Source organism: Grammomys surdaster, unplaced genomic scaffold (assembly GCF_004785775.1).
Source record: "Grammomys surdaster isolate TR1022 unplaced genomic scaffold, NIH_TR_1.0 203, whole genome shotgun sequence".
Classification (NCBI taxonomy): Eukaryota; Metazoa; Chordata; class Mammalia; order Rodentia; family Muridae; genus Grammomys; species Grammomys surdaster.
Window position 1 is genome coordinate 3,899,091 of NW_021604648.1, and position 25,490 is coordinate 3,924,580.

General features: G+C 40.0%; 1 protein-coding gene across 1 annotated transcript in view; it reads right to left on the reverse strand.

Moving 5' to 3' along the window:
* Positions 1–25,490, reverse strand: part of Rsf1 (remodeling and spacing factor 1) — a 111,087-nt gene that overhangs the window by 84,925 nt on the left and 672 nt on the right. The gene's annotated exons all lie outside the window — the stretch shown is intronic.

Here is a 25,490-nt window from a genome sequence, read left to right on the forward strand (position 1 = left end):
TCTCTTTTAGCCCACCACCTGGCAGAGGTAGTGAAAAAGAAAAGTTATTAGGATACAGGGGAAGTGGACCTGTCTAGAAATGGTTCTTAGGAGCAACTCCCATCTGTGTTGTCTGGAAATCTTCAGTTCACAGGTCAGCAGCAACATCACCAATCTACTCATAAACACTTCACAGTAGAGTTGGACTAGCAAACATGAATTAGAAGCGGTGGCACTGCCAAACAGAGATAACCAGGCATCAATCTCAGCATGACATGAGTCAGCAAGAGGAACAAGCAGGAATGCCACAAGAAGTTCTTGGCTGTTTCTCTCTCAGCAAACCAACAAGCACTGCACAGCTAAGCTCTACCATCATCAAGGCAAGCGCAGCCTCCCTCACTCTTGGTTGGGTCCTTTTTATACTCCCTTCAAACATCACAAGTCCTCTACAGGTTATGTCTCAGCATGTGTCTTGCCTCTGCATGTGAGTCCGTCTCAGCCCACGTCCAGAGAAATGGGAAGAAGCCATTCTTTCCCTTAAAAAACTGCATAAAACACAACCAAACAGGTGAAGGAATTAAACAAAACCATCCAGGATCTAAAAATGGAAGTAGAAACAATAAAGAAATCTCAAAGAGAGATTACCCTGGAGATAGAAAACCTAGGAAAGAGGTCAGGAGTCATACATGCAAGCATCACCAACAGAATACAAGAAATAGAAGAGAGAATCTCATGTGCAGAAGATACCATGGAAAACATTGACACAACTGTCAAAGAAAATGCAAAATGCAAAAAGCTCCTAACCCGAAACATCCAAGAGATCCAGGACACAATGAGAAGACCAAACCTAAAGATTATATATAGGTATAGATGAGAGAGAAGATTTCCAACTTAAAGGGCCAGTAAATATCTTCAGCAAAATTATAAAAGAAAACGTCCCTAACCTAAAGAAAGAGATGTCCATGAACATACAAGAAGCCTACAGAACTCCAAATAGACTAGACCAGAAAAGAAATACCTCCCATCACATAATAATCAAAACATCAGATGCACAAAACAAAGAAAAAATACTAAAAGAACTAAGAGAAAAAGGTAAAGTAACATATAAAGGCAGAACTATAAGAATTACACCAGACTTCTCACCAGAGACTATAAGAGCCAGAAGATCCTGGACTGGTATCACACAGACCCTAAGAGAACACAATTGCCAGCCCACACTACTATATCCAGTAAAACTCCCAATCACTATAGATGGAAAAACCAAGATATTCCATGACAAAACCAAATTTACACAATATCTTCCCACAAATCCAGCACTTCAAAGGAAAATTGATGGAAAACTCCAACACAAGGAGGAAAACTACAACCTAGAAAAAGCAAGGAAGTAATCTTCCAACAACTCCAAAAGAAGATAGCTACACAAACATAATTCTACCTCTAATAACAAAAGTAACAGTAAGCCACAATCATTTTTCCTTAATATCTCTTAACATAAATGGACTGAATTCTCCAATAAAATGACGTAGACGATCAGACTGGATATATAAACAGGACCCAGAATTTTGCTGCATACAGGAAACACATCTCAGTGACAAAGACAGATACTACCTCAGAGTAAAAGGATGGAAAACAATTTTCCAAGCAAATGGTGCCAAGAAACAAGCTGGAGTAGCCATTCTAATATCAAATAAAATCAACCTTCAACCAAAAGTAATAAAAAAAGATAAGGAAGGACACTTCATACTCATCAAAAGAAAAATCTACCAAGATGAACCCTCAATTCTGAACATCTATGCTCCAAATGCAAGGGCACCCACATACATAAAAGAAACTTTACTAAAGCTCAAAACACACATTACACCTCACACAATAATAGTGGGGATTTCAACACCCCACTCTCAGCAAAGGACAGTTTATGGAAACAGAAATTAAACAGAGACACAATGAAATTAACAGAAGTTATGAACCAAATGGATTTAAATGATATCTATAGAACATTTGATCCTAAAACAAAAGAATATACCTTTTCCTCAGCACCTCATGGTACCTTCTCCAAAATAGACCACATAATTGGTCACAAAACAGTCCTCAACAGATACAAAAAGATTGAAATAAAACCTTGCAACCTATCAGATCACCATGGACTGAGGCTGGTCTTTAATAATGACAAAAACAATGGAAACGTGCACATGGAAACTGAACAACGCTCTATTCAATGATGACTTGGTCAAGGAAGAAATAAAGAAAGAAATTAAAGACTTTTTAGAATTTAATGAAAATGAGGACACATCATACCAAAACTTGTGGGACTCCATGAAAGCAGTGATAAGAGGAAAACTCATAGCTCTAAGTGCCTACAAAAAGAAACTGGAGAGAGCACACACTAACAACTTGACAACACACATGAAAGCTGTAGAACAAAAAGAAGCTAATACACCCAAGAGGAGTAGACGGCAGGAAATAAACTCAGGGCTGAAATCAACCAAGTAGAAACAGAAAGAACTATACAAAATATCATCAAAACCAGGAGCTGGTTCTTTAAGAAAATCAACAAGATAGATAAACCGTTAGTCAGATTAACCAGAGGGCACAGAGACAGTATCCAAATTAATAAAATCAGAACTGAAAAGGGAGACATAACAACAGAAACTGAGGAAATTCAAAAAATCATCAGATCCCACCACAAAGGCCTATACCCAACAAAACTGGAAAATCTGGATGAAATGGACAATTTTCTAGACAGATACCAGGTACCAAAGTTAAATCAGGAACAGATAAACCGTCTAAACAGTCCCATAACCCCTAAAGAAATGGCAGCAGTCATTAAAAAGTCTCCCCACCAAAACAAGCCCAGGACCAGATGGTTTTAGTGCAGAATTCTATCAGACCTTCAAGGAAGGCCTAATACCAATTCTCTTCAAACTATTCCACAAAATAGAAACAGAAGGAACACTACCCAATTCGTTCTATGAAGCCACAATCACACTCAAATCTAAACCTCACAAAGACCCAAAAAAGGAGAACTTCAGACCAATCTCCCTTATGAATATTGATGCCAAAAAATATTCAATAAAATTCTTGCAAACCGAATCCAAGAACACATCGAAACAATCACCCATCATGATCAAACAGGCTTTATCCCAAGAATGCAGGGATGGTTCAATATTCAGAAATCCATCAATGTAATCCACTATATAAACAAACTCAAAGAAAAAAAAACCACATGATCATCTCGCTAGATGCTGAGAAAGCATTTGACAAAATTCAACATCCCTTCATGGTAAAAGTCTTGGAAAGATCAGGAATTGAAGGCCCATACCTAAACATACTAAAAGCAATATACAGCAAACCAGTAGCCAACATCAAACTAAATGGAGAGAAACTTGAAGCAATCCCACTAAGAAGATCAGGGACTAAACAAGGCTGCCCACTCTCACCCTACCTATTCGATATAGTACTGGAAGTCCTAGCCAGAGCAATTAGACAACAAAAGGAAGTCAAAGGAATACAAATAGGAAAGGAAGAAGTCAAAATTTCACTATTTGCAGATGATATGATAGTATACTTAAGTGACTCTAAAACTTCTACCAGAGAACTCCTAAACCTGATGAACTTCAGTAAAGTGGCTGGATATAAAATCAACTCAAACAAATCAGTAGCCTTCCTTGACTTGAAGGATAAACAGGCTGAGAAAGAAATTAGGGAAATTAGGGAAATGACACCCTTCACAATAGTCACAAATAATATAAAATACCTTGGTGTGAATCTAACCAAGCAAGTGAAATATCTGTATGACAAGAACTTCAAGTCTCTGGAGAAAGAAATCGAAGATCTCAGAAGATGGAAAGATCTCCCATGCTCATGGATTGGCAGGATAAATAGAGTAAAAATGGCCATCTTGCCAAGAGCAATCTACAGACTCAATGCAATCCCCATCAAAATTCCAAATCAATTCTTCACAGAGATAGAAAGAGTAATTTTCAAATTCATTTGGAATAACAAAAAACCAAGGATAGCGAAAAATACTCTCAACAATAAAAGAACTTCTCGGGGAATCACCATCCCTGACCTCAAACTATACTACAGAGCAATAGTGATAAAAATGACATGGTATTGGTACAGACACAGGCAAGAAGATCAGTGGGATAGAATCGAAGACCCAGAAATGAACCCACACTCCTATGGTCACTTGATCTTTGACAAAGGAGCTAAAACTGTCCAGTGGAAAAAGGACAGCATTTTCAACAAATGGTGCTGGTTCAACTGGAGGTCAGCATGTAGAAGAATGGAAATCGATCCATTCTTATCTCCTTGTACAAAGCTCAAGTCCAAGTGGATAAAGGACCTCCACATAAAACCAGATACACTGAAACTATCAGAAGAGGAGGTGGGGAAGACCCTCGAATACCTAGGCACAGGGGGAAAGTTCCTGAACAGAACACCAATGGCTTATGCTCTAAGAGCAAGAATGGACAAATGGGACTTCATAAAATTGCAAAGCTTCTGTCAATAGGACAAAATGGCAACTAACAGATTGGAAAAAGATCTTTACCAATCCTACATCCGATAGAGGGCTAATATCCAATATATACAAAGAACTCAAGAACAACCAAACTCCAGACAACCAAATAACCCTATCAAAAACTGGGGTACAGAGCTAAACAAAGAATTCTCAACTGAGGAAACTCGAATGGCCAAGAAGCACCTAAAGAAATGTTCAGCATCCTTAGTCATCAGGGAAATGCAAATCAAAACAACCCTGAGATTCCATCTCATACCAGTCAGAATGGCAAAGATCAAAAACTCAGGTGACAGCAGATGCTGGCGAGGATGTGGAGAAAGAGGACCACTCCCCCATTGTTGGTGGGATTGCAAGATGGTGCAACCACTCTGGAAATCAGTCTGCGGTTCCTCAGAAAATTGGACATAGCATTACCTGAGGACCCAGATATACCACTCCTGGGCATATACCCAGAAGGTGCTCCAACATGTAACAAGGACATATGCTCCACTATGTTCATAGTAGCCTTATTTATAATAGCCAGAAGCTGGAAAGAACCCAGATGTCCTTCAACAGAGGAATGAATAAAAAAAAATGTGGTACATTTACACAATGGAGTATTACTCAGCTATTAAAAATGAATTCATGAAATTCTTAGGTAAATGGATGGAACTAGAAAATATCACCCTGAGTGAGGTAACCCAAGCACAAAAGAACACACATAGTATGCACTCACTGATAATTGGAAATTAGCCCAGAAGCTTGAAATACTCAAGATTCAACTCACAGACCACTTGAAGCTCATGAAGAAGGAAGGCCAAGTGGGGGTGCTTCGGTCCTTCTTAGAAGGAGTAACAAAATACTCAAGGCAGCAAATATGGAGACAAAGCATGGGACAGAAACTAAAGGAGGTGCCATCTGGAGACCATTCCACCTGGGTATCCATCCCATGCGCAGTCGCCAAAGGTAGACGCTGATGTGGATGTCAGGAAGTGCATGCTGACAGGAGCCTGATATAGCTATCTCCTTAGAGGTCTGCCAGAGTCTGACATATTCAGAGGCAGATGCTCACAGCTAACCACTGAACTGATCAAAGGATTTCCAATTCAGGAGTTAGAGAGAAGATTGAAGGAGCTGAAAGGGTTTGCAGCCCCATGAGGAGAGCAACAATACCAAACAACCAGAGCTCCCAGAGTCTAAACCACCAGCCTGTCTCCACCTGTATATGTAGGGGAGGATGGCCTTGTTGGGCATAGATGGGAGAGGAGATCTTTGGTCCCATGAAGGCTGGACAACAAGTGTGGGGGAATTCAAGGGTGGGGAGGTGGGACTGGGGAGGTAAGTGGGGGCACATCCCCGTAGAAGCAGGAGGAAGAGGGATGGGATAGGGGGTTCCTGGGGGAGTAAGGGGATAACATCTGAAATGTAAATAAAATATCCAATAAAAAAATTAGTAAAAGTAATTTTTTTTTCTCCATTAAGGCAAAATCTAAAGTGAAAGCAGCACCTCTGATAACCCTGCTGGTGACAGTTCCCTCAGCAGCTTACTGGAGCCTCCTTCAGATGTGTGTCCTCTACTGCCTGAAAAGGACCTTGAAGCATGGAGTGAGGATTGTGATAGTCAATCTAAACTTGAATTCTCTCCACTTTTCCATGAGGACTGAGCAGAGACTGCAAAAAAGCTAACTTTACAACCAAGACAAGCTAAAGCAGGACAGGAAAACAAAATCAATTTCTTAATTCCTCCCTGGCCTCATGAGCCAGGTACTTCCAATGCAATTTCAGGAATATCAAAATATGCACCTAATTATGCTAACCAATCTATTTAAAACTCTAGAAAGAGAAGCAGCATTGGACAGTTCTCACCTATTACAAAAGGCAAGAAAAATCTACAGCTACTTGAATCTAGACTAAACGAGGCACCTGTGCATCACATGGACCCTTCACTATCTTTAAACTTACTTCTTTCCCACTAAATTGTCTCCTACAGTTATTATAGCACAAGATATAAACCTCTGGAATAAATTTATTTATACCATAAGGGCCATAAAATACTAACTTACTCTTCTTCTCAATTAGTAAATCAGGAGAGGACTCATTGTTAACAGTATATGTGTTTGATCCTTGCTGCATTATCTTTTTTTTTTTTTTTTTTTGTTTTTTTCGAGACAGGGTTTCTCTGTGTAGCTCTGGCTGTCCTGGAACTCACTCTGTAGACCAGGCTGGCCTCGAACTCTCGAACTCAGAAATCCACCTGCCTCTGCCTCCCAAGTGCTGGGATTAAAGGCGTGCGCCACCACCGCCCGGCTACATTATCTTATCCTTAACTAAGAATCAGTTTTTAAGAGTGTTACAGAACTCTATGGATTTTCAGGTTTCATTTGCAGATTACTATGGAAGGATAGGAAATCACTACCTATCTAGTAAACTATGAAATTTTTTTCATACAAACTGAATTTGTACTAACAAAAATTGCCCAACCTTTCCCATTCCACAGGAAGATACTTATTTTATTAATGGCTCATTTAATGGTACAGAAGGGAGTAATTGTCCAGATATTCATCAATCTATCAATACCTTTTTCTTCAGCTCAACAGGTAAAACTGGCTATTTTGACTCACTTACTACAATTAGCCCATAAACCCTTAAATATTGTCTTAGAGTTTCCATTGCTGTGAAGAGACACCATGACCAAGAACTCTTATAAATTATAACATTTAATGGGGACTAGCTTACAGGTTCATAGGTTCAATATATTATCAAGGCTTTAGCATGGCAGCATTCAAGCAGACTTAGTGCTTGAGGAGCTGAGAGTTCTACATCTTGTTCCAATGGCAAACAGTAGAAGACTGGCTTCCAGGTAGCTAAAAGGAAGCTCTCTCAAAGCCCATCCCCACAACAACACACTTCCTCCAAAAAAAACTACACCTACTCCAACCAAGCCACACCTCCTAATAGTGCCACTGCCTGAGTCAAGCATATTCAAACCACCACAAATGTGATTGCAAACTCTGCTTATGTTGTAGGGTTATTTCCAGCAAGACTCATACTCATTCATGCGCTAACAACCCTGACTTTATTGCAGAAGGAAATAAGCAAGCTGATGCATTAACCTGCCCTATTTTTACTTCTCCAGAAAAGAACAATTTGGAAAGGGCGGATGGATTCACTGAAACATTATGGTTCCCTCAGCTCCTCCAGCCCCAGACCATCAATGGAGATGGGCAAGGAGACAGTGGAAGTCACCAGAAAGATAGCAAACCTCCAACTAACATATCAACATCATCGAACACATCATCAGAAGTCAAGTCTGTCCACCTGGGGCCAAGTTAAGGTCCTATGCATCAAGGGAGAAGCCACCTTTTCTAATTATGCTGTTATGACTGGACTGTGGGACTGAAACAGACTCATGCAGTCATCTGAATGAGTTTACTTTTTCCTTGGAATTTAAATCACTTTCTATCTGTACAGGACATAACATTTGTTTTCCTATTAAAAACAAATATAGGCTTACATTCCACAAGATACCAGAACACACAGGTTTCTTTCCAAGCTATTCTCTCTGGATATTTCAGATCAATGTAATAATGTAGCTAATAGAACTTGACATAGTTGATCCCTGCTCTTAATGCCAGAGTATAAGACATGCTTTAAACAGTCTAATGTTATTCTGTTTATAATTTGCTTGCTTATGGGACACTCATGAACCACCAAATGACAATTAGATTTAGCTACAACATCTCAAATCAAAACCACTCTGGATATCGTGCTATTAAAAAAATAAGAGATCCAGCCGGGCTGTGGTGGTGCAGGCCTTTAATCCCAGCACTCGGGAGGCAGAGGCAGGCGGATTTCTGAGTTCAAGGCCAGCCTGGTCTACAGAGTGAGTTCCAGGACAGCCAGAGATATACAGAGAAACCCTGTCTCGAAAAACAAAAAAACAAAAACAAAAACAAAAAACAAAAAAACAAAAAACAAAAAAAAAAAGAGTCAGCTGTCAGCTGGGTAGTCGTAGTGCGAGCCTGTAATCCCAGCACTTAAAAGGCAGAAGCAGGCGGAACTCTGTGAGTTCAAGGACAGTGTGGTCTACATACAGAGTGAGTTCCAAGACAGCCAGGGATACACAGAGAAACTCTGTCTCAAAATAATTAATTAATTAGTTAATTAATTAAAATAAATAGAGGGGACAATGCCAAATCACAATCCAAGAATTATTCTAAGTACTTGTAAAAAAAAAAGATAATGCAGCAAAAATCAAACACATACTCCAAGAAAACAGGACCAAGAGTCTTGTGACCTCAGTTTCTTCAAAAACAAAGAACTGCTCTAGGAATGTGCTTTTATGCTCCTCCCAGATGTAGCAGATAGGAGTTCCCTTTAAAGTATTTATTACAGTTGCCTATCATTTGCTTATATGCCCCTATGGAAAAACACATTTTTGCTGTGTGGCTTGTCCTTTGATTGTACACTATACTATGTGACTCTTCTTAACTCTTAGAGTATAAATTGTCTGATCCTTTGAATAAAGTTGGCTACTGCATGAAACTTTAGTCACCTTATGTATTGGCTCCATTCTCCCAGATTCATGTTACCACCAACTCCAGCAATAAACAGACATATATGTAGACAAAACATTCATATACATAAAATAGAAAGTAATAAAAAAATAAAATCTTTCTGGAAGGAAAAAAAGCCACTTACAAAGGAATAAGACTCAGACTAATAGGTTCCTCACCAGTAACAGTAGATGCCAGAAGCTTTTTTTAAGGTGTATTATCAAACTTTTGGAAGGAACTACTGGACCAACTGTTTTCAGTTTAAGCAGTAGTCAGAATAAAAGGCAATCATGCCAGAACTGAAAGTTTACTGCTTAAAGATCTTGTTTGGAAAAGATCTATCACAAAAAGGAATAAATCTAAGGAGGGAAATTATGGAAATCATCAGAACAGTGATAAGAAGACTATCACATGTCATTTAAATATTGTTGAGAAATACTAAATTAAAAAAAACACTATAATACTAAAATAACTACACAACAGGCTGGATGTGGAACTGAGGTAAAGTCTGGATCGGAAGCTGTGACGTGTCTTGTATTGGAGGTTGAGGAGGTGACTTAATATGTAAAGTGCTTGCTACGTAAGAATGAGTCCCTGAGTTTAACCACCAGCATCCACGTAAAACCTGATTATAGGAGGCTGGAGAGAGAGCTCAGGAGCCCTTGCTGAAGACCTGTATCAAGTTCCCAGCTCCCATACTGGGTGGTTCATAAACACCAGTAACTCTAGCTCCGGAGGATCTGACACCCTCTTCTGTCCCGATAGGCACTCATACACACACATAAGGACACTCAGACAGACACATGAATACATTCTATAAAAGAACAATACTCGTTACAACAAACAAACAGAACCTGGGCATAGTGGTGCACAACTGTAATTGCAGCTGGACAGGAGCATCCCAGGGACTTGCTGGTTACCAGTCTAGTCAATCAGTGAGCTCCAGGTATGGTGAAGAAAGACAACCAACATCTACCACTGACCTATATAGGAAAAAGCACCCTCTACTCCCCCCCACACACACCACATACACAAATAAAATTATTACATTCATCTAACATAGTCTTAGTAAAACATACTATGCACTACTATCAGCCCTAGAGACAAACAGAAAAATCCCACTTAGTAGAGTTAGCATATGGTGTCTAATACTGTATGTAACAGGTAAAAGAATGTTCTTTCCAAACACAACTTCAACTCAAATGTTACTACTAAACAGCCTTTTGTGGTATCAAGGCTTTCATAAACTTTGAGCCCAACACTTGGGTACTCCTTATCTGTATAATGGACTCAATATACACCGTGTACTTGAGCTATGTGTTTGTGTCTACCTAGATAGAATAAAGGCCAGGGAGATGGCTCAGTGAATAAGAACATTTGCTGTGAAAGCAAAAGGACCTGAGTTCAAATCTTCAGCACCTACAAAACATGTGCCTATAACCCCCATATTGAGTATGCAGAAACAAATGGATCCCAGGAATCCTGGCAAGTGAACCTAATAGAAATGCCAAGGTTCAGGTTCTAAGACCAGGTTCAGGTTAAGGTTGTAAGACTATCTCAAAAATTAGGTAAATAAAAGTGGAAAGAGAAAGAGAAACACACTCAATGCCCTCCTCACCAAAACACTAACACACCAACACACACACACACCACTTTAAAAAGAATAGGGGCTGATTGGTTAAGAGCACTGGCTATTTTTTCAGAGGAATTGGGCTCACCTCCTCAGCATCCACAAGGCAGCTCACAATGGTCTGTATTCCATCCAGTCCCAGGGATTCAAACCCTCTTCCTGTCTCCATGGGCACTGCATGCATGCTTATGGTACACAGATATACAAAAGAGAAAGGGTGCTTGCACACCAGATGATAACCTGTTTGATCCCCTAATCCCAAAAACTGGCAAGCAAGAACCAAGTCCCAGGAGTTGTCCTCTGACCTCTATATATCCACAGGAGTAGAAAAGTATACTACATTAAAATGAAAAGCAGAGGTGGAGCTCAGTGGTGGCAGAGTTATCTACATACATAAAGCCCTGGGCACTTCCAGCATGATAAATAAGAATTGGGAAGATAATTAAGGATGAAAGGTATCCAAAATATGAGAAAATAGGAAAGGGTAAGATACAGTTATCATTGTAAACCAAACCAGGTTATAAGTAGATAAACTAAAACAAAAATCAGACAAAAAAGATAAACTAGTTGATCACAATCAATATTAATAAGATTAACCTCTTTCTTAAAATTAAGAAAGTTATAGAATGATTGCAGATCCCAGACCAAGTAGAAGCCACAGTACATACATAGCTAGATTCAGCAAGTCTGTAATGGGAATAAAAAGGAACCTCCAGTGGTGGGACTATAGCTCACTGGTGATGTGCTCACCTCACATCTACAGGGTCCAGACTTCTAGCTTGAGCTCCACAATGAACAAACAGCTTCTATTAGTTGATTAGTCACAGTTTTTCAATGTGTTACAGTCTTACTATAGTCAAAACTCCAAAAGTCACAGTGAGAAAGATAAAAAAAAATCCAGCCTGTCATTTTTTTTCCTGGAAGATTTGTAACATTTAAGCATGGAAGAAGTTACATTTACATTTGTAAAGCCAATTGTAAAGTTTTTCAAAAAAAAAAAAAAAGAATAAAGTATCAAAACTAAGTCTCTGAGATAACTCAACCAAATCCCAAAGCTTCACAACCAGGACTGTCCACTTTCCCTGTGGGACAAGTGATAACCAAGCATTCAACCACACACATTAGCAGGCCACTAGTAGTCATTAGTGTGTCTTCTCTCAACCTAGTCCCAGCTTCTCAAACTGTGGCTCATGACCCACATGGGGTCGGTCATGTGACTGAATGTGAAAGGTTGAAAGAACTTTGCTAATAGTGAAATACTTTTGAACAGCCAATAACAAAATTTAGTTCACAATGAAGTAGTGCCATGAATCTGAGAGATGTTTTCTGCCCTCATAGAAACACAATCATTTAGTTATAGAATATAAAGCCTCTTAGGGTTTCCATTGCTGTGAAGCCACACCGTGACCATGGCAACTCTTACAAAAGAAAACATTTAACTTGAGGCTGGCTTACAATTACAGAGGTTTAGTCTATTATCATCGTGGAGGGAAACATGCAGCATGAAGGCAGACATGGTGCTGGAAGAGCCAAGAGTTCTACATCTTGATCCACCGGCAGCAGGAGACTGGGCATGCATCACACTGAATGTAGCTTCAACACTTAAGACCTCAAAACTCTGCCTCCACAATGACACACTTACTCTAACAAGGACACACCTCCTAATAGTGCCACTTCCCATGGGCCAAACATTCTAACACATGAGTCTATAGAAGCCATACCTATTCAAAGCACCACATATCTTAAATGTTTTCCTACAATCATACCTCAGCATGAAAGTATTAATTAGTATTACTTCAAATGTTTGAAAACTGAGGCCCTTTAATCTTAGCACTCTGAAGGCGGCAGCAGGTAGATGTCTATGAGTTTGAAGTCAGTCAGTCTATTACACTGAGTTCTAGGCCAGGCAAGTCTACACAGTGAGACTGCCTTCAATAGCAAGCAAACAAAAAGCTGTTGAGGTTTCGTTTTCTTTAAGAACCATCAAATGAACTGTTTTTGTTTTCTTTTTTTTTTTTCAAGATGGTGTCTGGATGGCCTGTAGACTAGGCTGGAACTTGTAGCAATTCTCCTATCTGCCTCCCAAGTGCTGAGATTTCAGGCCTCACCACCATGTACACCTGTTAAACAAACTTTAGCTTGGCATCAGGACAAAATTACCAACAAGTTCTGAAATGGTATCTTCATATTGACAAAATCAAAATATCAAACAAAGCCTATTCTACATAACTGTTTTTCTTCTTCTACACAGCAGTTTGAGGTTTTACTCTATGTCCCATCTGAGTGAAAAGCAACAGAAGCCAGCAGAAACCTCACCAAGATGTGGAAACCATGCTGCCAGACCAGCTCTCCAATCTTGGATGAGACCTAGAGGCCATTTTAATAGCAAGGCTCCACAGCTCCAGCTTACTGCCAATCACTGGGCCACCTGGCTCCCGTCTAGCACTGCACTGTGACAGCTATGCACAAGAACCCATAGCTAGCCCTGAGCAAAGATCTTACCCTGTTGACAGAAAAGCTCTAGACTCTTCAAGCAGGAGTGATGATAATAACTGAGTACAAAATTAAACCAGGATTAAGCAAACTGTTTTTGCAGAGGGCCTTCTGCAGGAGACTTAGCATAGCTCTGTAGCTAAAGGCTTTCTCCACGCTATCCTCAGCAGTTCTTGATGAAAGAGAGAGTTCCAAACTGTTTACTGATTGTTCATCATGGAAAATGGGTGCATACCACCTCCTCAGTATGAATGTCCAGAAAGGGATGCTTATAGGCTAAACCCTCAGGGCCTCTAGATACCTCATTGGAGAACCCTGTTCTAATCTTCATGACCATAGGTCACATTCCTATGTAGAGTGTGTGGTCATGTGACAGGGACCTGATGGAAGCAGGTGAAGCTTCTACCATCCTCTCTGGGTTCCAGGGCTTCCAACCTGCTCAACCTTACCAAGTTTCCTGGCAAGGTCCATTGCCCCACAACTCTTTTTTTTGAAAAAAAAAAGAGGAGGTATCATTGGAATGACTGTTTCTTAGGTTATTTGTAGTGAAAATTTTGGATGGGGTGGGGTGTGAGCATCAAAATAAAATACAACATAAGCCAGAGGGCAAAGGAGGGGTGGCCGTGGGGCTAGGAGAATAAGGGGTTATTGAACAAATCAATTGTTTAGTGGATTGAAATTGAGAGTGAGTTTGTATAGTTTGTGAGGTTATTAATATCGGTTTTAAACAACATTTGGTTCATCTACATAGATATCATGTAAGTTTCCCCAAGTTCGGTAACCATTAGGCTCTGGCAAGAGAGTTAATCTGTTGCTGGAAGGTCCCAAAGCTGTCAGCATCTGCTTGTCTCAGAAGTCTTTAGTCAGATGATATGTCTGGACAAAGGCAGTTTTACTGCCCCAGGCAGATCCAAAGAGATGGTGGGTCAGTCTCCATCTGGCCTGTGGCAGCAGCACTGTCTTTCTCCCTTTTGTAGAGATAAACCTGTAGAGTAATCACAAGAAGGGAGCAGAACACCAGCAGGGATGTCTGTACAGAGTAGGTAATGTAAATGTTAAGCCTCTACAGTTTGCTTAGGAGCTACTGTTATGGTCCTAGAAAAAAGGGAAGGGTGTTTGAAGAATTTAGTCCTGGAAGGCATCCTTTAAGTTGGCAGTTATCTGCATTGTATTAAGGAAACCAGAGGGAAGAGTTGAGAATTTATCAGCTTTAGATGGCTGAGGAAGAAAATACCAAGTTAAGTATGTATCTGGGATAGGCAGTAACTGCTTGTCTGTAAAAGGAAACTGGTTGTTAACTAAGGATTAAATAATGGTTATTAATGTAGTTGGTTTGACCTGTTTGAGTAGATTAAATATGATTTTTGAAGTTTAAAAGAAATTTTAGGACAATTTTAGGTTAGAAGGCACAAACATTGTTTCAGGTGTTCCTGTTAGGGATAAAAATAAACATTTAAATAAAGAAGTATGAAGATTTTGGGTTAAAAGGCACAAACACTGTTTTAGGTGTTCCTGCTAGGGAAAGAACAAGCACGTAAACAAAGGAGCATGGAAATCTTGGGGTTAAGGGTTTTAGGTGTATTTTTTTCCAATTCTCAGCAGGAAGATCTTATCTCTTGTCTTTGCTTGGCGGGCTCTTTTTGCCTACATGGAGGGGAAGGGCTTGCTCTGCCCTGATGATGTAGCTGTGTGTTTTTCCTTGGCTGGTATTGGTAGAAGGCAGGAGAAGGTTGGTTTTTTTGTACATCCTAAGAGTAGAGAGGAAACAGAAGAAGCATAGGACTTGATGGCACTGTATCAGCAGGCCTGGAGTGAATGGGGAGCAGGAAGGGGGGGAGTGGGGATCGGAATTTTTATTAATGGGTCCATTGGACTGTCTGGATTTGGACAGAGGCCAGTGTAGTAGCTCGCAGTGAAAACAAAAGTGGGAGGAAGACAGACAGTCTGTCTTCAGAGTGGGAAGGCCTAGGTCTTTTGAACTAGTGTCAAGTTACTCACAGTCTTTGTTTAATTTTGTGTTTTGATGTGGGTCTGTATGGGTCACCAGTTGGGGTATGTATCAGCCGGATGTGCCCCACATTGGGCGCCAAATGTGGCTTTCCATTCTGTTTCACTGCTGGGGTATAGGAACTCTGCAGATGAAACATGAAAAATTGACTACATTTACCCTACACCTGTTATCCTGTGATGGGCTCTCCAGAAGCTCCAATATACCACTCAGGGGGTGGGAAAACACAACCTAAGATGTAAGAGGCCAAACTGGGGCTCCCTGACTCCAGGGTATCCAGTTGCTGCTAGAAACAGAATAGAAAAGTCAGGAGAGGGTTGGGGGCGATTGCATTTTGTCTAGGCTCCGCCCCACAGTTACCTGGCAATAGCCAGGTGTGCCTAACTCACTATAAAAGGGGCTGCTTGTCCCCTCCTTTCTCTTGCCTTCTTGTTCTGTTCTTGTCTCTTACTCCCTCTTTCCACGTACTCATGGCCAACCTCTACTCCTCTACTCTCTCTCTCTGCCTTTCTCTGTCTCTACTACCCTCTCAACTCCCCTCCCCATACCCTGAATAAATTCTATTCTACACTATACCTTCATGTGTCTGGTCCCTCAGGGGAAAGGGATGCCTCAGCATGGGCCCATGGATGCACTCCCTTCTCCCACATCTGACTGCACATCCAAACATATTCCTTCTCTCCCTGTATTTTTATAAAACACAACAGGGGGTCCACAGGCTTTCAATACAGGGCTGGGGGCTCCCAAACTTCTAGACATCCAAATTGAGTTGGGTCCTGGGTCTGCAGGCTGAGGAGCCCAGGGCTGGAAGGATGGAGAACTAGGACTTAGCTCATTGGCAACTGTCCTTAGCTTAGCTGTGATTCTCAGAGAGTGCAGAAGGGCCTCTGGCGGGAGACTTAAGACGCGCAACTCTGACGACAGGCTTTCTCCATGCTCCCCTCAGAGCTTCTTGATGAAAGAGAGTCCTTGATTCCAAACTGTTTATTGATTGTTCATCATAAAAAATGGGTATATACTACCTCCTCAGGGTAGACCAGAGATTAAACACCTTTTACAAAAAAAAATGTCCAAAAAGAAAAACGTATTGGCTAAATTCTCAGGGCCTCTAGATACTTCATTAACACAGAAAACTCTGTTCTGGTCTACCAGACCATAGGTCACATTCCTATGTAAGGGCCAAAAGCAGATAAAGCTCCTACCGTCCTCTCTGGGTTCCCAGAATGGAATTCCAACCCACTCAACCTTACCAAGTTTCCTGACATGGTCCACTGCCACACAGAAAAGGGACTTGCCAGTATAGAGGGAAGAGGAAGAAGAAGCATAAGCCATGGAAGAATTTTTCATACCTTCAGGGACTTGTAAGTAGTTCAGCATGAGTAAAGAGTAACAGTGATAACAAATAACAAGAATAGGGCTGAGTATAAAGGAGGATAAGGAAAATGGACTCAGCAAGCACTGATAACAAACAACAACAAAGCATACCAATTAGTTAGTATCTGGGTGTGGTCCTTGGTTTCTGATCTTGGTAGCCTGAATAGATAGATGATGGTAGCATTCACTGCAACAGGAAACTTGTTTTGAAAAGTTAAAGTGCAACTCAAGTTCCCTTTTGGAATGCCTCTTCAGGAAACTACTGTTCCTAAGCTACAGTATACAAAGTGTATAAAGTATACAAAGAAATATACAATTATTATAAAATGAACTGCAAAAAATATAAGAAAAAGCAGATAGAAGAATTAAATTCTACTTTTGGATAAATGAAAACAAAATCAAGGGAAAGGCTTGGGATCTAGAATGAGGACAGACTCAACCCTCACTCTGAATGCCTGTTTTCTGTTTCTAATTTTTCCAGGCAAGTTCTTATATAGCCCAGGGTGAACTCAAACTTGCTATGCACCAAGGCTGGCCCTGAACCTCTGCCTCTGCCTCCTGAGTGTGTGCCATCATATCTTGGCTTCTGACTGTTTTCTTAAACACAGTACATGACCCATATACTTGAATTTATAATTTAAGTAAACTTTGTGCAGTATACAAGGCTGAAACCTAGCCTGTCTACTGGAGGCGTGTGCCAAGTGTTTCTCCATCCTTCTCTTTGTCACCATTAGTTGAGTGCTGATTCAATGTGGTACACCCTCATACTCTTGTGTTCTTACATAGAAAAAGTCCCCTGACTTAGGACAAATGCATTCCTAAGCACAGTTTTTACTTTTTGTTAATTTGCCTGATGTATGGTTTGGATATAAAGTACCACCTTCAAAAACAGCTATGTATTAAAGGGCTGCTCCTCAGCTGGTGATACTATTGAGAGATGAGTGGACCATAAAGGCACTAACTTCACTAATGGATTAATTCATCAATGAATTCATAGCTGAATGGATGATTAGGAATTGGGGCATAGCTGAAAGAAGTAGGTCATTGGGGTATGCCTTTAAAGAGTATTTCTTGTTGGACCTGTACTACAGATTTCTCTCATTCTCTCTCTCTCTCTCCCCTTCTTCTTCCTTTTTTCTTCCCTTCTGTCTCCTTCCCCTTCCTTGTTTCTAGCTGCCAGGAAATGAGCAGCTTTATTTACTACACCCTCTTTCATACCTCTTCCATATTGTCCTCTAGCCTTACCACCAGAACTTTACAAACCATGAGCGAACATCATCTTTCTACCTTCCAAGTTGTTTATTCAGGTGTTTTGTCATAGTGATGAAAAGCTAACATACTCTTCTGCCCATGTCTGTCCCCTTCCCTCTGCCGCTTCAGAAAGGTATGCTTCTAATTAAAACAGGCTCTGGATGTATCTCAATGATGAGGCATAGAACTTTGGGTCCCACCCACTAGTCCAAAACTAAGTTTTCTTTTCAAAGTTGGAGAGTCAGTAAGATCGCTCAGCAAGTAAGGGCACCTGCTGGCAAGCCTGACAACCTGAGTTCAATTCTCAGGTCTGACAAGATAGGAGAACACTATTGTCCTCTGACCCCCATACGAGTGTGGTAGTACTTGCATACACAAAGACACACATGAAATAAATTTCTTTTTTAAAGTTTAAGAAAATAAAAACAAGCTACAAATCATGAAAAATGTGCCACTAGAACTTATTTGAGGAGAAATCAAATTTACTTGGCATTTTTTAATTAGTATTAAAATATACATCATTCAAGGGCTGAAGAGATGGGTGGGCAATTAGGGGGACTAGCTGCTCTTCCAGAGAACTCAGGTTTTCTCTCAGCACCCACATGGTGGCCCATAGCCATTTATAACTGCAGTCCCAGGGGATCAGATGGCCTCTGTGGGCACTGTTTGTATATGATACATATACATACATGCAGGCAAACACAAACACACACACAATAAAAATAGATCAAAACAGAGAGCATATAAAATGTATTTAATTCTGAGAATTTTTTAAGATAAAAAGTGTTATAAGATCATTAACCCAATGAGCAGAAAATAGGTGTGTCATCCTAATTTTCTGTTATGAAATCCATAAATGCACAAAAGTACTTCTGCCTCCTAAGTGCTGAGATTAAGGGTATGCACCACCACTGCTTGGCTTTTGCATTTTTAAACCCTATAGCTTCATTGTTTATCTTCACTATTAAGCTATAAGCTCATCAAATGCAAGGGTGTTATTTATGTGCCTCAATATAATACTACACTCTGGGGCTGGAGAGAGGCTCAGTGGTTAAGAGCACTGGCTGCTCTTCCAGAGGAGGACCTGGGTTCAATGCTCAACAACCACCTGGAGGCTCACAATTATCTGTACTGGGATCTGATGCCGTTTTCTGGCATGCAGGCTGTACAAGCAGACAGAACACTTACATACGTTAAATAAATAAATCCTTAAAAAAATAACAGTAATGCATTTGAATGCTTTATATACACCTAGCACACAGCAAGTAGGTAAAGCAAGTACCACTTACTAAAAGAAATAACTTTTTCGTTGTTTTGAGTTTTGTTTTTGTTTTGAGGCAGTGTTCTCTACATAGTTCTGTCTGGCCTGGCAAGAAATAACTTCTTAAATGAAGTTATTTTCTCAAGCAGTATTTGATACTATACGAGTTCTAACATGAATGAAAATAGATAGCATCCTGGTGACTTCTGTTACAGCATCTATATTATAGTAAAATCAGAGATGAAAAATAATGTATTGAAACCATATTCATCAAGTAAAGAGTAAAAGTCTATTTTTTTAAATCTACCAACACAAGATATAGCTCAGGTTAAATGTTCTTTAAACTTAGTTACTATTATTCTTCCACAACACATGTGGTCATCTACCTCACCAAAAGCCTATAAGAGATCATTTTAACTTAGAACGTGTAGTCTAGAATGCATATACTACTACTTCCTTTAATAAAATCCCAGGGGGAAAAATGTCCTTGAAAGATAACATACAAACTCACTTTAGTTTCTTACTAAACTAGAAAATCTTTTAAAATAGACTCATTTCTAACATTTTTGTTTTCTTTTAAACCCTTACAATAATGGCTGGAATTACCATGCAGCAGATGGTCAGTATACATGTTAAATTAATGAAGTAAGCAGTGTGGCCTTTCTTCCTGGTGGGGTGTGTGCCTGTGTGGTGTGTGCTCACATGTAGACCTAAACGTGCTGACCAGAGCTGAGCTTCAGGCATCCTCCTCTACAGCCCTCCACTGTATTGTCTGACAAGGTCTCTCACTGGACCAGGAACTCACTGGGTTGGCTGACCAACAAATCCCAGTGGAACACTTAACTTCATTCGTCACCCCTTTACCTCCCTAACAACATAGGAGCTATAGGTATGCACCACCATTCCTGGCTTTTATGTAGGTGCTCAGGATATAAACTAAGGTCCTCATGCAATGAGCCAACCCCTACGGACCTTTTTGACCTTATTTTGTTAATGTGTATGAGGTTTTTTTGTCTACATGTATGTCTTGTGCCTGCAAAGACCAGAAGGTATCAGATCCCCTGGAGCTATAGTTACAGATGATGTGGATGCCAGGACTGAACCTGGGTCCTCTGGAAGAACAGCCAGTGTTCTTAATTGCTGACTCATCTGGCCAGCCCCTAAAGATGTTTAACAGCAAATTTCACAGTAAATCTCTAAATAACTGGAAGACTAAAAAAGCAGGCCACTTTGCATTAAGAGTCTCACATTAACCAAACCTTTTTCTGTTCCAATTAACTCCTGCCCTAGGACAATGCTAATAGCCTTCCTTTCCACTTTTGTAACTGTTGGCTTCCTCAATTCTGTGATGTACCAAAAATACACTGCATAGTGTCAGAAACAATACCCTGTCTCAACAAAGTAGAACTCAAAGAGAAATAAAGAATCTTATTTCTTCAAAATCAGAAGTGCCAAAACTGGAAGTTTTCAACCAAGCTAGGCTCTTCCTCAGTACGGACACTGACCAATGACCTGCCATTATAAACTCATGTGTACACTTGTGAGATACACTTAAAGTAAGAGACTGTATTACTGGTCTCAATGGACAACTTTTTACTTCATCAAATTTATACAAAAAGAAAGAAAGAGAGAGAGAAAGAACTATCAAAGAATTTACCTATGCACCAGGAAGAGAGAATATGAAGTTAGAATTATAGTTCCACTTAAATATAAAGACATATATACCCTTTTATACTTGACATCTTGACGATATATAGTTACTAAGAACAACAGATGAGTATGACGGCATTCCTAGGACTCTGGACTTTTCAACAGGAGAATCCCAAGTTCAGGACATGCCTGGGCTATGTACAGAGATTCAGCCAGGGAGGTGGTCCAGAGGCAGAGCACTTAACTACCACACAGTAAGCCCTGGGTTAGAGCCCCAGCACTGAAAGAATAAAACAAATTAAAAAAAAAAAAATGTTCTCATTCCCAGAATTAGGGAGAATGAGGCAGGAGAATCACAAGTTCAACAATCCCCTAGGCTATAGAGTTCCAAGCTAGTCTGAGATACACAGAAAGTCTGAGGTTAATCTGAGCTACATAGTAAGTCCATCTCAAAAAAAAAAAAATTATTTAATGCTATGCAAAACAACACATTGCTACACTGTAATGTTACTTACATACATTTCAATATCATTATTATGTATGTCACTTCTCAAACCACACTTGCACAAAGTTGATCACTAAAGGTACTTCTCTTTGGGGATGGTAGTGGCACAATCCTTTAATCTCAGCACTCAAAAAGCAATGATCTCTGAGTTGGAAAATAGCTTGATCTATGTTTATGTGAGTTCCAGGCCAATCAGGCCTACACAGTGAGACCTTTTCTCAAAAACAAAACAAAACAACAACAACAACAAAAAAACAACCCTCTGTAATTCCAGCTCTCCTATGACAAGATAGGCGGTGAGAACAGCAGAATTGGCCCAAAGCTCTAGTAGGCTACACAGCATCATAAACACGAGAGACCCTGCTTCAACAAAGTGGAATTCAAAAGGCAAAAATTAGCTCTTGAAAATTATCCTCCGATTTCCATACCATGATATACATATGCATGTGCCCCTACGTTGTTCACACAGACACATACACATACACACATAGAAAGAGACACGACACTTAGCAGTCTGACAAAAAACAATGTCCATCCTTATTTTTACCTATATCCCACAGTCACCTACTTCCTGCTAGGCAGAAGCATTTCAGTTCCATACTAAATACAGACCTGGGTAGTGTAAAGCAGAACACACAATGCCTTCATTTAGAATGCCCTTTTCTTATTCTAGCATCAGCTATGACCCATGAGTGATAACTTAGGTGGACTTTTCAAACTACTCTAAATAACACCAATGACCAGGTCTGTGTGCTTGAAATCTATCCCTTTGTCTTAATTTCTCTTCCTTGTAATATAAATGATGCAGTTGTTCTTGTTTTCTAGTCCCAAAACTTAGTAATAGTCTCTAAAGCAGCAATTCTTAAGCATTTTAGATTTGTGATACCCTCAGTGTCTCAGCAATTTTCTTAGAGAAGCCCTATGCCAAAAAATAACATCAGTTCCACTTATTAGGTACTTGGAAACCATTTGAAAAGTAAATCTAGGGGCTGGAGAAATTGCTCAGTGGTTCAGAGCCTTGCTCTTGCTGAGGCCCTAGGTTTAATTCACAGCATCCACATGATGACTCCCATCTGTAACTCTAGTTCCAGAGGATCTGATGCCTTCTCCTGACTCCAAGAGGCCCAGGCACACACGAATACAAGTGAAAAAAAAGCAGGCCAAACACTCAGACACATACAATTAACCATTTTTTTAAAAACTAAATTGACTTTTAATGGTTTTATTTTATCTTTAAACAACCACAAGTACCTACTGAGTATTACTCTGAGGCATACAACAACTTATCAAGTTTTGGAATTAGAACGGACACTGGTTCTATTTTCTATGAGACCTTCCTTGACTAAGGAACAAGGCACTCTAAACTTAAGCTACAAAATCAAATTAAAGCTTGCAAACAACTTTTTAGGAAAAAGATCACAAAGTATTTAAACAAGAACAAATCAGTAAACTAGTTTCTACCTAAGAATGTTATGGTACTGCTACATCTACCTCACTAAATGCTATATTCAAGTATTTAGCCCCTTTTCATACCCCAGTTGGTAGAGCAGAGGACTGAAAAGACAAAAGCATATTCTAAGGGCCACTCACACTAGGAAAAAACAAAGCTTGCATAAAGTAATTTTTTTTAATTTAGCATGTGTGCATACCTGCACACTCTTTCTACACACATGCCAAAAAGCTCCAGTAGAGGTTAGAGGACAGCTTGCAAGTGGTTCTTTCTTTCCACTATGTAGGTTCAGGGAATCAAACTCAGACCATTAGGTCTGACAACAATGCCAGGCCTTTACCCACTAAGTTATCCTGCCAGCAAAATTTAAAACTTTCTTTTTTTGTTTGCTTGTTTGTTTTTTGAGATGGGGTTTCTCTGTGTAGTCCTCCTAGCTGTTCTGGAACTCACTCTGTAGTCCAGGCTTGCCTGGGTGTCAGAGATCTACTAGAATTAAAGGCAAGTGCCACCTTGCTCAGATCAATTAAAACTTTTTAAATGGCACAGAGCTGATTCTTAATAAAACTTATACAAAGTAGTACCCACTTGATTATGACTGACACTCCCATGCATTCCCAACTTAACAAAAATTTAAAACTAGTTACAAATAATACATATAAAAGATACTATGTATCATTTATCTTTTATCTAAAAAAATCTTTAATTTGTAGTATGGGAATATTTGTAAGTACCTGTTTATTTAAAAAAAAAAGTAACACTTCATTTGGCTCTTAGCCACTATCTTTGTCTACTGAAGAAAGTGAGGTCCATATAAATGAAACAAATTGTTCTAAAACCTATATAGTACATTGCTCAACACAAACCCTGGTCTTTCAACTCTTTCTAGTATATCAGTCTTTGCCCAAAAGACTCAGTCAATCTCATTAGCTGAACTATTTTAAATTATGCCATAATCCAAGTTCTGAAAATCTTTTTCCTGCACAGTAAAACTTTCACCTTCAGAGAGACTTTTCATTTGCCAAGTGTCTTTAACTATGTGACATTAATTAACAATTATTCTTAGATTCCCCACGACAGAATCTATTATTATCAGTCCTCTTAGCAACTATATAGATGGTAATGCTGTGGCTGAGCTAAATGATTCCTCTTAGCCCAACTTCTTTCCCATTTTTCCTTAGCTAATGGCACAGAGTTCAATGCTAGAAAAACAGACCTATCCTAATAACTTTTCTCTTCCAATACTAATACCATGATGCACAATGATTAAAAATTAAGAAAATGCAAGCTTACCTGCTATTCAAACTGCAATGGCGCCCCCCAAAAAAAATCTATGCCTTTCTCTTAACTTGGTCCAAATAAATTCTAAAAACATTTCCCCTCAAGTTCTCACATTATCTGACAAATAAATTACTATTATTTTTAAAGTATCCTAAAATTAAGTGAGGGTATTATACTTTACAATGGTTACTTCCTTCAAAAAGAATGTAAATATAATTTGGTAACGAAATTAATATACTAGAAGCTTAATGTTTAAAGAAATTCTGCAAAAAAGTCTTAACCTAAAGTAATTTAACTCTGATTTCAGTTTAAAAAAACTTGCCTTTTATAGCTAAAGAGAGTCTAAGAAATGTGAACCAGTAAAGAGATGAAGAGCCTGACATATGCCTTTAACCCTAGCACGCGACAGGCAGAGGCAGAAGGATTTCTAAGAGTTCCAAGCCAGCACAGTCTACAGAATTCCAGGCCAGTCTCAAAAGAGAAAGGGGAAAGAAAGTATTCAACCGCTGTACCAACAACTGCTGTAGGATTAATACTTAATAACATTGTATATCACACACTTAATAACACTGTATATCACACACTTTCTCTACAGGTAATACTTTGAATGAGTTCACATTTGGGTCTTTCCTTAGCTGTGTAAATACATCAGATCGGGAACCTAATTTCTATAGAGAACAAAAAAGCAACTCTGCTTTCTTAGAAAGGTCACAGCTATCATGCCTTGTACAATACCCAGTCCACTCTGGTCATCTACGCGCAGATCAAAAGAAAAAGAAGAAAAGAAGACCTATTTGGAAAACGTTTCTTCTTCTGCCAAGGGCTGTAGCTAAACAAAGGCAATGTTCGAAGTACACAAATAAGCCTTCTCTAAGGGAAATAAAGTACCAGAAAAGGAGCAGAATGGATCGGGATTAATAGGGGAGAGAGTTAGCGCTCAGCGTGTGAAGACTGTAAGCAGCAAACACAACGCTGAGATGCTCCAGCAAAAGAACCACGACCAGCAGCAGCAGCAGCAGGAAGTTTCAATGGGGCCAGGCAGAGCATGCGCCCTGCACCCGCGCGGTGGCCTTATGTGGAAGGAGCACCACTTGCGAACACCAATAATAGACCAGCGGCACCAGAGAGAAACATGAGCAACAAGCACCTTCTTCAACTGTTTCCCCAGCCATCTGAGCCCCTCCTCCAGCCTACAGACTAACCACCCCACCCCAGCCAGCAAATGGAAGAGTGACTTCTTCTTCCCTTAAGCCCTGTAGCCGAGATAGGGGGAAGGGATAGAGAAAAGTGGAGATGCTTTTCTATTATTTTGGGGGAGGTGGTGAGGAGAAAAACTATGGAGGAGGAGATATTAACCCTCTCCTCCCTAGAGCGGAGAAGCTGGACCGACTTCATTTCCCCTTCCTACGCGAGAATAGGGGGAAGCCCCCTCCCTGGTCAGAGGAGATCTCCCAAGGAGGAAGGAGTTTGGGGGGCTAGACCAGCCCTCCAGGGGACGGGAAAAGGCAGGAGCCGACTCTCTCTGGGGAGTTCCCACCACGGGGAGAGTGGAGT